Here is a 15,547-nt window from a genome sequence, read left to right as displayed (position 1 = left end):
AATCAGTATAATGAACACTGAGATCCTGCATCAAGGAGGCAAGCAGGCAAAATTCTTAAGATTTTTTTGTAAATGACTCAGTTCTCAGTTTTTTTCCACCATTTTTAATATGGTATAAAGTACAGCACCTGCATTTTTATGCAGGTCTATAATTGAGACATATGCCATATAGAGTAACTAAATGTAATTTAAAAGAGTGATGTACTAAGAGTTATAACTACAAAAAAAAAAAAACTCTATAGTAGACTCTGGAGTCTTCTGAAATTACTTCAGTATATCAATTTATTGTGCAAATATAGTGCACATACAGATGACCTGGCACCACCATTTCCTCATAGAAAATGTTCCTCTTCATGCCATGAAAGGTATAGTGTTGAGATGTGGCAGTCAATGAGTTAAAAAGATAAAGGCATTTTTTTGGAGTATTTGTAGTTTTAGAAATATTCAAGTATAAACTTAGTGCACTGGGCAGGTCACAAGTTAGGGAGGAATATTATGTGTGCCTATGGCTTTGTTCTGCAACTTCCCAATTTTTTAATAACCCTTGAAATCAAATTAAATTATTTTTTTAAAAGTCTCCTTACAAAATTTTAGGATCCTCAATTGTATTTGACTATTTTGTAGGGCTCATGTGTGTATGAGTCATTAAAATAAGCTCTATTGTTAAATAATCACAGGGCTTGGCACTTCCAAAATACCAACAAATCATCTGCTTTTTTTACCCATTTGGCATTTCAAACTGAACAATTGAACTGTAATAGCTGACTGGGAGAGTGGGGGCGGGAGGAGAGAAACCCACAGACTGAGTCAGGTGTCAGGAAGGATTTACACCAGCCTTGCACCAGATGTTGACCAAAATCTAAAGCAGTACTTACCTACTCCTGTTTTCAAAATGTGCCCTCTGGAACACAGTCTTCTAAAGGAGGAGACAAAGTCCTAGACAAACCAAATTTAGAAGAGGGAGAAGCCTGAAATTACGTGGAACTAATTCTTGCAACATAATGTTTTCAATAATCTTATTTTTATAAATCAGCATTTCCAGTTTTAATAAGTTACAATACTGACAAGAATGTGAACATGAGGTAAGATATGGAGGGATATGTACAAAGGATGATAATACTTAGGGGTGTCACAGTGTGACTGGCCCTTTGAAGTAGAATCAGGGTCCAGTGCATCTGGACTGATTTTCTGCTGTTCAACTGAGCTAAAGGGGAGAACAGCAGGAAGTACCTTGCTTGACTTTTATTCATAATAGGAATATGATCATGTTATATCATCTCCTTTGCAGATATTGTAGCATATTAGTACCAGCATGGCCCAAATATTCAAAAGTGTCTAGACCAGATCATCAAACAGCTGTAGGTGGTTGGCAGATACCAGGCAATAAAAAGGCTCCTGCACTGCCCTGAGTCAGCAGGAGGAAAGGCCTCTGGAAAAGGCCACACTCCAGGCAAGAAGTGTTTAGAGAGGAGGAAGGGCTGTGCCCAGCTTGGGACTGAGGAAAAATAAATGGACTTTCTAGAGGACAGACCATCAGGGAGGAGGGGCAGGATCCAGCTGAAATGGGCATGAAGACTGGCAGGTCTCAGTTCTGTTTTTAAAGACTTTGTGCAGGACTTAACACATTGGTCCTCAGAATGTTTTGAATAACTGTGTGGACTTTTTAAAGGGACCTCGGTAGAGGGAAAACTGAGACAGACCTCAGCAGAGCAACAGTGGCCAGTAAGGAATGTTACAGGACAAGTATGCCCTTTGACAAGGGGTCAGCAGAATGACAGAGGACTGTAACGGACCTCCTGGATCCTCAAGTTTAGTCCCTGGCTATTGCAGACAACCCTGGTTATAAATTTGCCAAGTTTCAACTTAATTCTTATAATACAAATGAAATACTGACCTTTAAAACAAATATCCAAATGGAACTTTCAGCCACCTTACCTTCCCCTCCTCCTCAGACCTACATGCTCTCTGCTCCACGGGGATGTTCAAATATTGACCCTGTATTGGTTGGAGGGCACACACATGGGGATGTGCTAGTCACCTTCACCCTTTAGAAGTGTGGGTTCTTCTTTGCCTCCCCACAGTGGTTGGAGGTGGACCAGGAAACCTTTCTTCCACTCTTTCTCATAAGAGGGAAGCCATCAGGAACCTATTTTCCCCTTCTCTTTACAAAAGGTTAACAGCAGAGTGGGAAGCCAGAAGTTTTTCCCTATGGGAGGCACAATGGAGGTATTTTTGTGATGGGGAAAAGTAGTCAGTAGTCTTTTCTTCTTCCCACATGGTTAGGCAAATAAAGTGTGCCTGTCTGACTAGCCAGACATGCAGAACAAGGAATAATAGATTTTTAAGGCCAGGAGGTACCATAATGATATTCTAGGATGACCTCCTGTAATAACACAGGCTAAATAACCTCACACACAGTAATTTTTGCATGAACTCCATTTAAAAAAAACCCAGAAGTATTCTCAACCTGTCCTCAGCACTCAGAAAACTTCTGTCAGGGAACATTACTAGTGTTCAGACATTCCCCCCTCCTTCCCTTTAAACTTTTAGAACAGTTTTTTCCCCAAATCTAGATGCTTCAAATTAGGGATTAAGGAGACTATTTAAACATCTAAAACATAAGCTGTTTCATGTTGGGCACACTAAACCAAGATGCAAAAAATAGTTAACATGCCTGAAAATGTTGGTCTTAGTGTATATTTAGTCTAAAGAGACTGAAAATTAGTGGCTCAAAACTGGGAAAATTCTTCTATGAGATCAGCAGCAAAAACGGTGCCAAACCACTCTCAAAACAGAAATTATTCTCCTCTAATGACTTCCATGCTTCAAGTACTGATGTGTAATGGTTTTAGGGGCCAAAGATTTTGAAAAGCAAGAAATAATTAGGCAAAAGAGGGTTATTTATGCATCAGTGCTCTCCATTCCAAATCCTTCCTACCCAAATCTGGACTGAAATGAAAACAGTGTCAGGTGAAAAAGATATTCTTATTCTGGGGTGAGCTACAGCAGCTGTGGAGACATGACATATTTGTATAGCTAAAGTTATATGTGGTAATAGAAGTGTCACAAAGCAAATGCAAGCAATTGAGAAAAAAAAAACCAGACAGATACATCCTGGAAGATAAAGTTTGTAGCCCTCTTTCTTGGTGAATATATTTAACTTGAAACTATATAAACTTGAAAGTGCTACCTATGATCTACGTAGTGGTCAGTCATTTGGCTGATGGGCACTGGAGAGGTCTCTGAGTACTATTTTGTTCTGTTTTACTTTCCCTTGTACCTCTTCTCCTTTCAACAATGGACCACCACCATATCTTATGCCATGGCATTCATCCATTCCCTACTGTGTTGGCAGCCATTACTGTAGGTAACTGTATAGAAAAGTGCAATTTCAGTTTTCTGTACAATTCACTGTGCACATTGGCATGAGAAGGGATACATAGGGATTTTGCTTGGCTCACCAGTTACTCTCACCATTCAAGTTTACATTTGTACACTCCCCCCCTTCAACTCATATCTTATTTTTTTCTTTTATAATTGGCTCTGTATGAATGAATTAAATTAATGAAGATATCCTATCTCCTAGAACTGGAAGGGACCTTGAAAGGTCATCAAGAAGTCCAGGTCTCTGCCTTCACTATCAGGAACAAGTACTGATTTTACCCCAGATCCCTCAGTGGCTCCCTCAAGGATTGAGCTCACAACCCTGGATTTAGCAGGCCAATGTGCAAACCACTGAGCTATCTCTCCCCCCCAACTATGAAGGATACTTTGTTTTCAATGGAACTGAAAATAAATTCTGAAACAAGTGATTATGAGCTTCTCTGTTTTATTACACTTCTGAGAAGTCATAATTTCATTGACTGTGGGAATTTCATTGGCATCACAAGAATAATGAATTAAGATTAACTATGTTTTCTTCATGATTTTTCTCCCTACACAATCTACAGCACATTTCCCCCCCAAAAAAAACTCCTTTGAGTAGCACAGCCACAACCAACATTTTGTGGGGAAGGAGTTGCTCTGATTGAGAATTTTAAGGCAGACTTAGATTACTTTGCAACCCCAAATGAAACATATTATTAAAAGTCTGTAGTATGACTCAGGATCTGACCTATGCAATCTATTTATTACAGTGGATTTACTCCTGATGTTCATAGGGATAAGTGAGCTCTGAATCAGGCCCAAATGGCTGATGGGCACAAATTCAAGAATATCAAAACACAAGGAGAACATCAGGATAAAATCAGAGAGGATCAGCCTATTAGAGTTTCATCCTGTAATAAGCAACTCACTCTTCATCAAGTTGGCGGGGGGGGGAGGCGGGGAATGAAAATTACACCATTTTTTAAAGGGGGGAAATCAAGCAGCTCCAATCATGGAAGCCAGTGGAACTGTTAAAATACAGTCACTGCTTCATGATTCCTTTGGAACATAATTCCAAAACAAATAGGGACAGCACGTTTACATCCAAGGCAAAGTGTGGGGTTTACACCAGCAAACAGCAATACTTTCATGGCAGTCACAATAACTAAACTGGGTAGGGAGCAACAATCAGCATTCCATAGCAGAGGATAATCTCCTGCAGTGTAGGGAAGGAGAAGGTAATAAAAAGGGAGGAAAATAAGACTTTCCAATAAGCACTGCGTAGATTTACTTGAACCTACCACCACCATCAAACTCCTGTCCAGCTGATGGATGTCACACTGTAACTATAGTAAAAGTTTACTAAACAAGTAAGTGTTTCAGTAAAAACCATCAGAAAGTGCCTTTTGCTTGATCTTTATTCATAATGGGAAAGTTATCCTGTTAGAACATCTCCTTAGTAGGTATTGTGGCATATTCGTACCTGTATAGCATGTCCCACATTTTCAAAAGTGCTCAGAACCAGAGATTGTCAAACATTCAGCAACCACAACTCAGAACAGATTTCAGAATAGCTCAGCACCCATCATGACATCTCACACTGTTCTGAACTTTTTTACGAAAGCCTGTCCTGAAGAACTTGCAGTCAAAGGTTAAACCTAGTACTTCATCATACAAGTAGTCCTGTTCACATCAGTAATACTACTAACAGTGAATCAAAGTTGGAGGATTGAACTCTAAATACAAAAGGGTGTGAGTTAAAGGCAGAATGGGTCCAACATAGACATGTTATTAACTTCTCTGTTTGGGTGTGTATTTAACCTCGACATACTGGTTTTAAATCCATTCCAACTTTCCCTTCTCCCCCCAATTGTTTATTTATTATACAACTCATGGGAAGTTTGACCCTTTCCCTTCATCCAGTATAAGGTAAACAGAGTATATTTCTCCCTCTTCCTGCTGTTCTATTACTACTTATATAAACAACAATTATATAAATATCCTATTCACCTCAGAGTGGCTACAGCCCAAGAGTCTGAACTAGAGTTTAGTCAATAGAAGTCTTTTTTTGTCATTCAGTTCAGTGGGCTTTGGATTGCCCTATCCATAAAGACCTCACACCTCCTCTTTCATCCTCATCTCATTCATTCCCCTCCATATCTATTGGCACATGCCACTGAATATGAGTTATATCCTGCACTTCAGTTCACTGCCACCACCACACCAAAGGCCTTCTCTCTGTTGGAAAGTTTTGTGATTTTTCAGTATAGCGACCTAACAGCTGATATTAAACCAATATAGTTATACCAGTAGAACCCCTATATGAAAACATCTTATTCCAGGTTGAATGCCCCTTTTTGGTTTAGAACATAAGAATGGCCATACTGGGTCAGACCAAAGGTCCATCTAGTCCAGTATCCTGTCTTCCAACATTGGCCAATGCCAGGTGCCCCAGAGGGAATGAACAGAACAGGTAATAACCAAGTGAGCTATCCCCTGTCACCTATTCCCAGCTTCTGGCAAACTGAGGCTAGGGACACCATCCCTGTCCATCCTGACTAATAGCCTTTGATGGACCTGTCCTCCATGAACTTATCTAGTTGTTTTTTGAACCCTGATATACACTTGGCTTTCACAACATCCTCTGGCAAGGAGTTCCACAGGTTGACGATGTGTTGTGTGAAAAAATACTTCCTTTTGTTTGTTTTAAACTTGCTGCCCATTAATTACATTTGGTGACCCCTAGGGTTAGCTTATGTTGCTTGAGAAAGCATTTAAGCTGAACTGAAAAAAGACACTTTTATATTGGAATAAGTGTCCAGCTGTGTTGTTATACTAGTATAACCATTTCTGTATAACTCGTAAAATTTTCACATGCAAGCAAGGCCTAAATCAGCAAAATAGATGCTAACCTATGAGTCCCAACTGTCTGATAGTGCCTCCAAGACCCAAGAAACAGGGTCATCAACATGGCTATTGACTTTACCCTGACAAGGGTTGTTGTAGCTATGTTGGTCTCACCATATTAGAAAGACAAAGTGAGTGAGATATTATCTCTTATTAGACCATCTTTGGATGAGGAAAGAGAAGCTTTAAAGTTACACAAAGCTCTTTCAGGTGTGGAAAAGGTACTCAGTGTCACAGCTGAATACAAGATGGAACAGATTGTTTAGCATAAGTAATTGACACATATTCTGATGAACCATTCAAGGTGAAGTGGCACATTAGCACCCCTGTAGTCACAGGACAAAAAAGGGGGGTTAACGGGGTTACAGATGATTCTAATAAGCCATAAATCCAGTGTCTTTATAAAAATACAAGATTTCAGTGTCTAGCAAAGTGATGAATTTAAGCTCCCAGACTTCTCTTTTGAAGATGTTGTGTAGGTTTCCTTTGAGGATGAGGACTGAGAGGTCAGATATGGAGTGATCATTTTGTGGAAAGTGTTTGCCTACGGGCAATATGGTTATTTGCCTTTTATCATTTTTCTGTGTGAATTCAGTTAAGAGCATAGTGATTCATGAACTTACACAGAAAAATGATAAAAGACACACACAAAAATATCACCCTTGGGCAAACACTTCACAAAATGATCACTCCATATCTGACCTCTCTGTCCTCAATCCTCAAAGGAAACTTGCACAACACCTTCAAAAGAGTAGCTGGGGAACTTAAATTCATGATTGTAGTGTCTAGCAAATTTATGGTCTTAATAAAGACACTGGATTTATGGGTTATTATAGCCATCTGTAACCCATTAACACTCCCCTTCCTTTTTTGTTCTTGACTGCAGGGGTGTTAACAGGCCACTTCACCTTGAATAGTCCCTTAGAATGTATTAACTACTTATAAAGTATCAGAGGGGTAGCCGTGTTAGTCTGGATCTGTAAAAAGCAACAGAGAGTTCTGTGGCACCTTTAAGACTAAAAGATGTATTGGAGCATAGTTCCACCTTGTATTTAGCTGTGACATTCTGAGTACCTTTTCCACACCTGAAAGAGCTCTGTGTAACTTCAAAGCTTCTCTTTTATTGGACCAACTTCGGCTGATGAAAGATAATACCTCACCCACCTTGTCTCTGTAGTTACCATGACAAAACAAATAAATGACAGCAGCTTCCTCTTTTTCTTCCTAATGGAGTGGGAAACCAGATGTTCCAATGCAGGGCAGAAGCCTAGTGGCCTTCGCTGATACATAGCAGGATTTTTAGTGTATGGTCTACAGTGAAAGAGTGGTATTTATACAAAGGGTATATGCTAGGCAAATAGGTTTGGGCAGTAGTATTGGAATATATATATATATATATATATATATATATATATATATATATATATATATATATATATATATATATATATATATATTATAGTCCATTAATATGTAGATACACCAATAGAAAGGATGTAGAATAGGATATTGTTGCTATAGAATTTTATATCCTTTCTATTAGTGTATTAAACTGTATATGGTTAAATAGAATCTGTGTCCACATTACAATTATATAGCATGGTTCAATAAAACCAGTGGAAAGTATCTCATTCCCAATAACAATCAAGAATGATTTTTAAGAGTAATTTCTATATAAACCCAGTTACATTTCCCACACTATCTATTGGTTTCACCCCTTTTACATTCTTTAAGGGTTTCCAACTAGAGTATGCTCCATAACAATAAACAATTAAGGGTTTTAGATTGTAACTTACTCAAGTTTTCTCAACACCCAAATATTATTGGTACTTAGTTTTCTTTTCAACCAGAATTTTATTTAACCTCATGTGTCTCATTAACCCAAGTAACTCACACAACTACTTTAAATAAACTAAAGAAAACTTCGCTAGTGTGGTAGTTGCATGGTCCCCTTGTCCTACTCAAAACTTCTCTGGGCCAAATCATGCCTTTGGAAGCCTCAAACAGAGGAGAAATTCTGAATGGAGCTCTGCACTCCCCAAGGATAAGGGGATTAGTCAACTCCACAGAACCAGATTCCCAAGCCCTGAAGAGATTATTCTGTGCCCAAATCTATGTACTGTATGTGGAATCATAGAATCATAGAACTGGAAGGGACCTTGAGAGGTCATCTAATCCAGTTCCCTGCACTCATGGCAGGACTAAATAGTATCTAGACTACAGGTGTTTGGGCAGAATAGGGGCCAGAGGCTGGGATTGGGGAAAACCTCTTATTGTGCAGCATGTCCTAACACAAACCTAAGCAGAGGGTATGATCTAGCTTTCTTGGTCTGATTTTCAAAAGTGATGGGCAGCTGCAGCTCCAGAGGCTCTGGCTATTCACCAAATCACAAGAAGGAGATGTTCTGATTTTCTCACAGCACAGTATGCTCTTGGTTTCTGAGTTTAAGTAATTTTGTAACAAACTAACATTTTGATTCACTATCAAGGTTTGTCATTATTAGTTGTTATATTGTGTCCAAAATTTACTTAGTGATTCAAAATATTTAGGGTGGGACATTGGCTGTAATGGTTAACATATGTTCCTGAAACACTCCAATGAGTTATGCTTAGAGTTACGAAGTTTGAAGAATGAAAACCTCTCTCAATACACCTCCAAATACTTTATTGCAAAGGATTTATTTAGGGTTGTTGTTTTTTTTCCCTATACCGGGGGGGGGGGGGGGGGATTTCTTTCAGCGTCTGGTTCACCTTACCTTACATTGCAATACAAAAATGTAGGATTAGTTTTTTATATTTTTTTGCTGATTATCTTTATGCAGAACTGTCACTTAGGCAAAACTGTGAAATTGAAGAAAATAATGAAACCAACTAGGTTAATTGATCAGTGGGTGGAATGGAGGCTGAATCTTCACAACAGCTGTCTTGATTTTTTCCCCAAACTTTCTGTGTGTACATGTGACCCAAAGCAGCCATGAACTAACTTTATCTACCAAGTTAAGCAGGGTTTAGGGTTGCTTCGCATAAACAGCGCCGCACAAAACCAGTAAGTGTGTGCATGAATCTGGCCTTTATTATTAACATTCTTTTTTAAATTATAATTCCAATTAAGCACAAATAAATATCTGTTTATTATTGAGATTATAACAAAGAACTTCTGTATATCATGATCACATTCCATGATCTTCACTGGAAGGCACAAAAAAAAAAAAATCAACCAAATCAAAAATAAAATAAAATAAAACTCCACTATGTCATTCAGTGTAGATTCTTTTCTTTCTTGGAAGAGGCGAGTTTTGCAGTCAAATCATACAAAAAAATCCTAAATTATGGATCAATTTTAACTACCTCCTACTGTGTGCTCTTTGTTCCCATTGAGTCTACTACCTGAGGAATCTCTGTATGACTTAGCCTTTCATTCCTGCCACAAATGTTTTGCCCTCAGCTTCAACAACTGTGGTCTTATTTTGTTATTCAAACTGACATATTTCCCATTTCGTACCTACTTAGATGGTCCTTACGGCTTTGTCCTGTGACCCAATCTATTTATTTAGACATGTTATTGAACTCAAAAGATATGATACATTACTGTATGGTACAGTCTCTTGGCAGTTAAGCAAGAAACACGCTTTTCAGGAAAAACAGACCCATTATCATTTGAATCCCTGATCAAATATTAACAGTTCTGATAGTTCTGTACTGTATTGTATAAATGCCTAATACAGGGGTACTATCCACTCATAATGAATGTGCTTCTGGCAATCCTGAAGAATGAGGCTGCTGCTTCTGGGGAAAATGTAAAGGAGTTTACTTTGTGGCTAAGTAAAAAAAAAAAAAAATCTAAAACCTATAACACCCATAGCCCTGGATATTTTCTGGGGAATTAATGAGCAGCTTTGCCTCAAGCAATTTACCCTCCCAAATGGACATTAATTCATTAATCCCCAGGAAATGCCCTAGGCTGCATTCATTATTGCATAAATATCTCTATATAACAGACATGACAGTCATCTGTTCTTTAGCCTGAATAAGAATTTTCACTTTGCAGGGTTAAGAGGTACCATTAATTTAAGATTGCTTAATTCAGATTTCTGTTTTCTGTGTAATCATAATAAAATACTTATATTTCCACAATATTTCCTTAAAGTAACACAAAGCTGAATGCTTCAACAGCAAATGTCTGCTCTGCATAAAAAGGCAAAATAATGAGTTAATAATACCAAGCTTAGCAACTTAGCAAAATTTTATGTTTTCCAGTCACTGTGCAGACATTAATTACATTCACAGCATCCCAATGACATTGGTAAGTGTGTTATTCTCCCAGTTTTGTAAAGTGACACAGAGAGGTGAAGGCCCAGTTCCTTAAGGTACTTAGGCACCTGCTTCTTTTGGTAGCAAAGTCCACTACTTAGGAGTCATTCATACCTTCAAAACTGCTGCTCGGCTGCCACCTAACCCCACAGGTGCCTAAATCCCTAGGCACTGAAAGGCATGTTTATACTGCAGCTACCAGGTATGATTCCCAGTACACATAGAGAGACTCTCAGTAGCTCAGCTTAAGCTAGAAACAGTAGTGTGGAACTTGCGCCACTGACAGCAGCTCAGGCTAGCTGCCTAAGCTGGGAACCAGGGGTTAGGTGGGCTTGAACTTGGGCAGCTAGCCCAAGCCACTGCCAGTGCTGCAATGCTCACACTTCTATTTTTAGCATTTTAGCTCAAGCTGAACTAGAGTGAGTCTGTCTACACTTCCCAGCTGTAGTGTAGATACAAACTTATCATACACCACTCAATATTCCCAAAGCCACCTAAGCACTGATTCCACCCAACAGCTAACAAGTCACTCAGAGCCTTAGCTGAAGCCAAAGCCCCAGAGCAGGATTCTCAAACTAGATGGGGAAGTGCCTATCTCACCAGCAGGGCCTAATCCAATTGGTGTGCTCAGTGAATACCTGTCAGAGACTGGGACATAGGTGGTCATATCCAGTGGTCGGAGCAGGAATTAGTAGCCAGGAATAGGAGCCCAGGGTGAGAAACGGAGTCAGAGCCAAGGTTAAGAGAGGGATTAGCTGCACTAAGGCAAAACAGGAGCAGGACTATGAACAAGACTGGAGCAAAACCTACCCTAGCCATGAGCAAATGCATCAAGCAGCTACCAAACTACTGCTGCTATTGGTCTTAAGGTTAACTGATCTGCTGACTCTTTCTGCCAATCAGTCAGTGTAGCCAATCAGGGAGCCTACTACAAGCCAATTACACTCATTAGGTTGCCTGGAGACTGGGTCTCCTGCAGGCCTTGTCCTACCTAACACCTGTTATCTGCCAGTCCCCTCATCAGGATGGCCAGTGCAAACCACCAATAAGTGGTGGGGGGGAAATAGCTCCTGCACAAAAGCCAGCCAGGGGTGCAGGGACATATAGCGCAATCCTGAGAGATGTATTGAGTGTGACCAGAATTGAGAGAGAGAGATGGTTTCAGTTTCTTAGGCATAAGCTACTTAAGCAACTGACTGAATGTAGGTATCTAACTCCAGGAGATGAGTTGTGGCTGAAGATTTTGAATGGAGGCATCTATCTCTGGCCCATCAGCCACATATCACCAGATCAGCTTCTTAGGCAGCTATGCCCCTCTCCTTTGTATGTCACCACAATGATGTTGTGTGGCTCCCCATTCAGCTTGCTAATTTCTGAAAAGCTCTTTCTTACGTGCCTAACTCTCCCCATTCATTGTATGGGAGTCTGGGGGCCTACCTTGGGGCTGAAAATTCCTGTGGATGGTGGACTACCTAGGGGTTAGGCATTGCTCCATTCAATACTGCAATGTCTAAGTACCTTTAATGATCTGACTAAAGTGACTCGACCAAGATCACACAGCAAGTAAGTGTCAAAGGTCCACACTGGTATAATTTACAGATATATCCATGGGAGGAGTTTCTGGTGGCAGGAAAATTCCATGAGGAATTTTATATGATCAGTTTATTGGAACCCAGTGAACCTATGGTATTTTCATGAGACCAGGATTATTCACATAGGTACCCCTTTTCTCTACATTAGCTCTGAAGGCTTCTGTTCCCATTCAGGCTCCCTGAAAGCACAGCTCTAGTGGAATCATCTTGCTAGGAAATCCCAAGCAAGCAGCTGCCCCCAGCAAATACCACCTACTCATAATGGTTCTTACTGAGAGAGTCTCCTAGCACAAAGGGGGGAGGGGTCGTGAATAGTTAATGCAGTCCCAGTCTCCATTTGGCATGGAGGTGACTGACCACACCCACACCTACACAGAGTAGATGGAAAAGTTAGGTGTAGAGTAGAGGATCCCCTCTGTGTTTCTTCTATTAGAGCCCTACTGGACCCACAGACAGATTACACCTAAGGAGTTTGTGTAACCAGCTGGTGAATATGTTACAGGTTCCCATTGGTGCCAATCTGCAGAGGTTAGGAGTTATTACTACATCTGCTATGGTGCTTTAATTCAAGCTGTAGCAGCTCATGCTTTTTGGCTATGAAGGCCTCTGGTTCAAGCTCCAGTGTATCAACTAAGAGGCTGGCCGTCAAACTTCAGCTCTTAGTTTCTTCCTCAGCCCATCTGCAGTTTTGTGAAAGATTTTTCAGGCAGTGTCATGGCTGAGTAAGAGCCTCGTTAATCCCAGAGGGAGTGTGGTCATGCAGCTGTAAGGAGGGAAACAAACATTTGCATGGTCTCAACTTTGGATGCCAAAAATATGCCGAGTTTAATATATTCAAGTCATCTTCTTTTTGTGCAGTCCTTGCTATGGTACATATGTTTCAGATCAAAAAACAGAGTTTTACTGCTAAATGGTGTTGGACGCCCATTCCTACACTTGTTTTCCCTTTGGCCTGTCAGAACTTGTTTGATTGCACTGGTCTACAATTTTGAGAAGTCATCTGCTTCAGAGATAAAATGTGCTATTTATTATGTATTTTGATGTGCTGAATTCAAATGTGACAATTAAAACAACTGATTGGCTACTGTTTCTAAGATATTTAAGTTTTTACATTTTATGTCTATGTATATTGTGTAGATAGTAGAGGTTTAATCATAAATTGTAAACCTAGGTCTTTTCATGTGCTTATGGTTGCTTTATATGATAATATTTCACCTGTCCTGTTTATGTAACACTTTAAAAATCAGCAAAAGGGTTATATAAATAAAATTGATTATGAAAACAAAAGGCAAAAAACTATTATGTACATAGTTTAGTCCTATTCAGTGTCTACTCTCTGCTTCTTGGCTTGTCTCTTGTATCCATTAAATGGAGCATCTCTTGTCACTGTCCAGCAATAGTCTGCAAGCACTGATGGGTTCCATTTGCCATGATAGCGTTTCTCCATTATTGCAATGTCCTGGTGAAATCGCTTGCCGTGATCATCGCTCACTGCCCCGCAGTTCGGTGGAAAAAAGTCTAGATGAGAGTGCAAAAAATATATCTTTAGTGACATGTTGCAACCAAGACTTTTTATGCCTTGAGGAGGTTTTCCACAAACAACCTGTAGTTGTCTGCCTTGTTGTTTCTGAGAAAATTTATTGCCACTAACTGGAAGGCTTTCCATGCCGTCTTTTCCTTGCCACGCACTGCATGGTCAAATGCATCATCTCGAAGAAGTTCACGAATCTGAGGACCAACAAAGACACCTTCCTTTATCTTTGCTTCACTTAACCTTGGAAATTTTCCACGGAGGTACTTGAAAGCTGCTTGTGTTTTGTCAATGGCCTTCACAAAGTTCTTCATCAGACCGAGCTTGATTTGTAAGGGTGGTAACAAAATCTTCCTTGATTCAACAAGTGGTGGATGCTGAACACTTTTCCTCTCAGGCTCCAATGACTGTTGGAGTGGCCAATCTTTCTTGATGCAGTGGGAATCTCTTGCACGACTATCCCATTTGCAGAGAAAACAGCAGTACTTTGTGTATCCAGTCTGCAGACCAAGCAAGAGAGCAACAACCTTCAAATCGCCACAAAGCTGCCATTGATGTTGGTCATAGTTTATGCACCTCAAAAGTTGTTTCATGTTGTCATAGGTTTCCTTCATATGGACTGCATGACCAAATGAAATTGACGGCAAAACATTGCCATTATGCAGTAAAACCGCTTTAAGACTCGTCTTCGATGAATCAATGAACAGTCTCCACTCATCTGGATTGTGAATGAAGTTGAGGGCTGCCATCACACCATCGATGTTGTTGCAGGCTACAAGATCACCTTCCATGAAGAAGAATGGGACAAGATCCTTTTGACGGTCATGGAACATGGAAACCCTAATATCACCTGCCAGGAGATTCCACTGCTGTAGTCTGGAGCCCAACAGCTCTGCTTTACTCTTGGGTAGTTCCAAATCCCTGACAAGGTCATTCAGTTCACCTTGCGTTACGAGGTGTGGTTCAGAGGAGGAGGATGGGAGAAAATGTGGGTCCTGTGATATTGATGGTTCAGGACCAGAAGTTTCATCCTCTTCCTCTTCCTCGTCTGACTCAAGTGAGAATGATTCTGGTGCATCAGGAACCGGCAGTTCTTCTCCGTGGGGTACTGGGCATATAGCTGATGGAATGTTTGGATAATGCACAGTCCACTTTTTCTTCTTTGACACACCTTTCCCAACTGGAGGCACCATGCAGAAGTAACAATTGCTGGTATGATCTGTTGGCTTTCTCCAAATCATTGGCACTGCAAAAGGCCTAGATTTCCTTTTCCTGTTCAACCACTGGCGAAGATTTGTTGCACAAGTGTTGCAGTATATGTGTGGGGCCCACCTCTTGTCCTGATCTCCAATTTTGCAGCCAGAATAAAGGCGACAGGCTTTCTTAACCATAGTGGTTATACTGCGCTTTTGTGATTCAAAAGTCACTTCACCACAAACATAGCAGAAGTTATCTGCACTGTTCACACAAGTACAAGGCATCTCTGCTCACTTTGGCTAAACAGAAATGCGTCCCTTTGCAAAATCAAACACTAACAAATAAGAGAGAACGACACTGTATGATTTCTAGAGCTGATATAGGGCACTTTGTTCAGCAGAGTGATGTAAGCTTTGTTATGATTGCATCATCCATGACTTCTAGGAATAACATGATGCAATTCATATCATGCATGACGCAATACCAGCTTCAGATTGCATCATTCATTGTTTTCCCTAAAAAGCAAGTACTGTCCAAACCCAGTCATAGATTTATTCCTAGATCCAGTCAAAGATGTATTTTAGTCATTTCTGGTTTAAATTGAGATCCCTTCCCTTTATGCATCCGAAGAAGTGAGGTTTTT

General features: G+C 40.1%; 1 long non-coding RNA gene across 1 annotated transcript in view; it reads right to left on the bottom strand.

Moving 5' to 3' along the window:
- LOC112059798 (uncharacterized) overlaps positions 1-15,547 on the bottom strand; it is a 79,881-nt gene that overhangs the window by 60,543 nt on the left and 3,791 nt on the right. The window contains exon 2 of the long non-coding RNA XR_002889071.3: positions 876-916. This is a non-coding gene — a long non-coding RNA (uncharacterized LOC112059798). The remainder of the gene's footprint in view (positions 1-875; positions 917-15,547) is intronic.

This window comes from Chrysemys picta, chromosome 5 (assembly GCF_011386835.1).
Source record: "Chrysemys picta bellii isolate R12L10 chromosome 5, ASM1138683v2, whole genome shotgun sequence".
Taxonomy (NCBI): Eukaryota; Metazoa; Chordata; order Testudines; family Emydidae; genus Chrysemys; species Chrysemys picta.
Note: the sequence above shows the minus strand (reverse complement) of the source record. Positions and strands in the feature narration are given on the sequence as shown.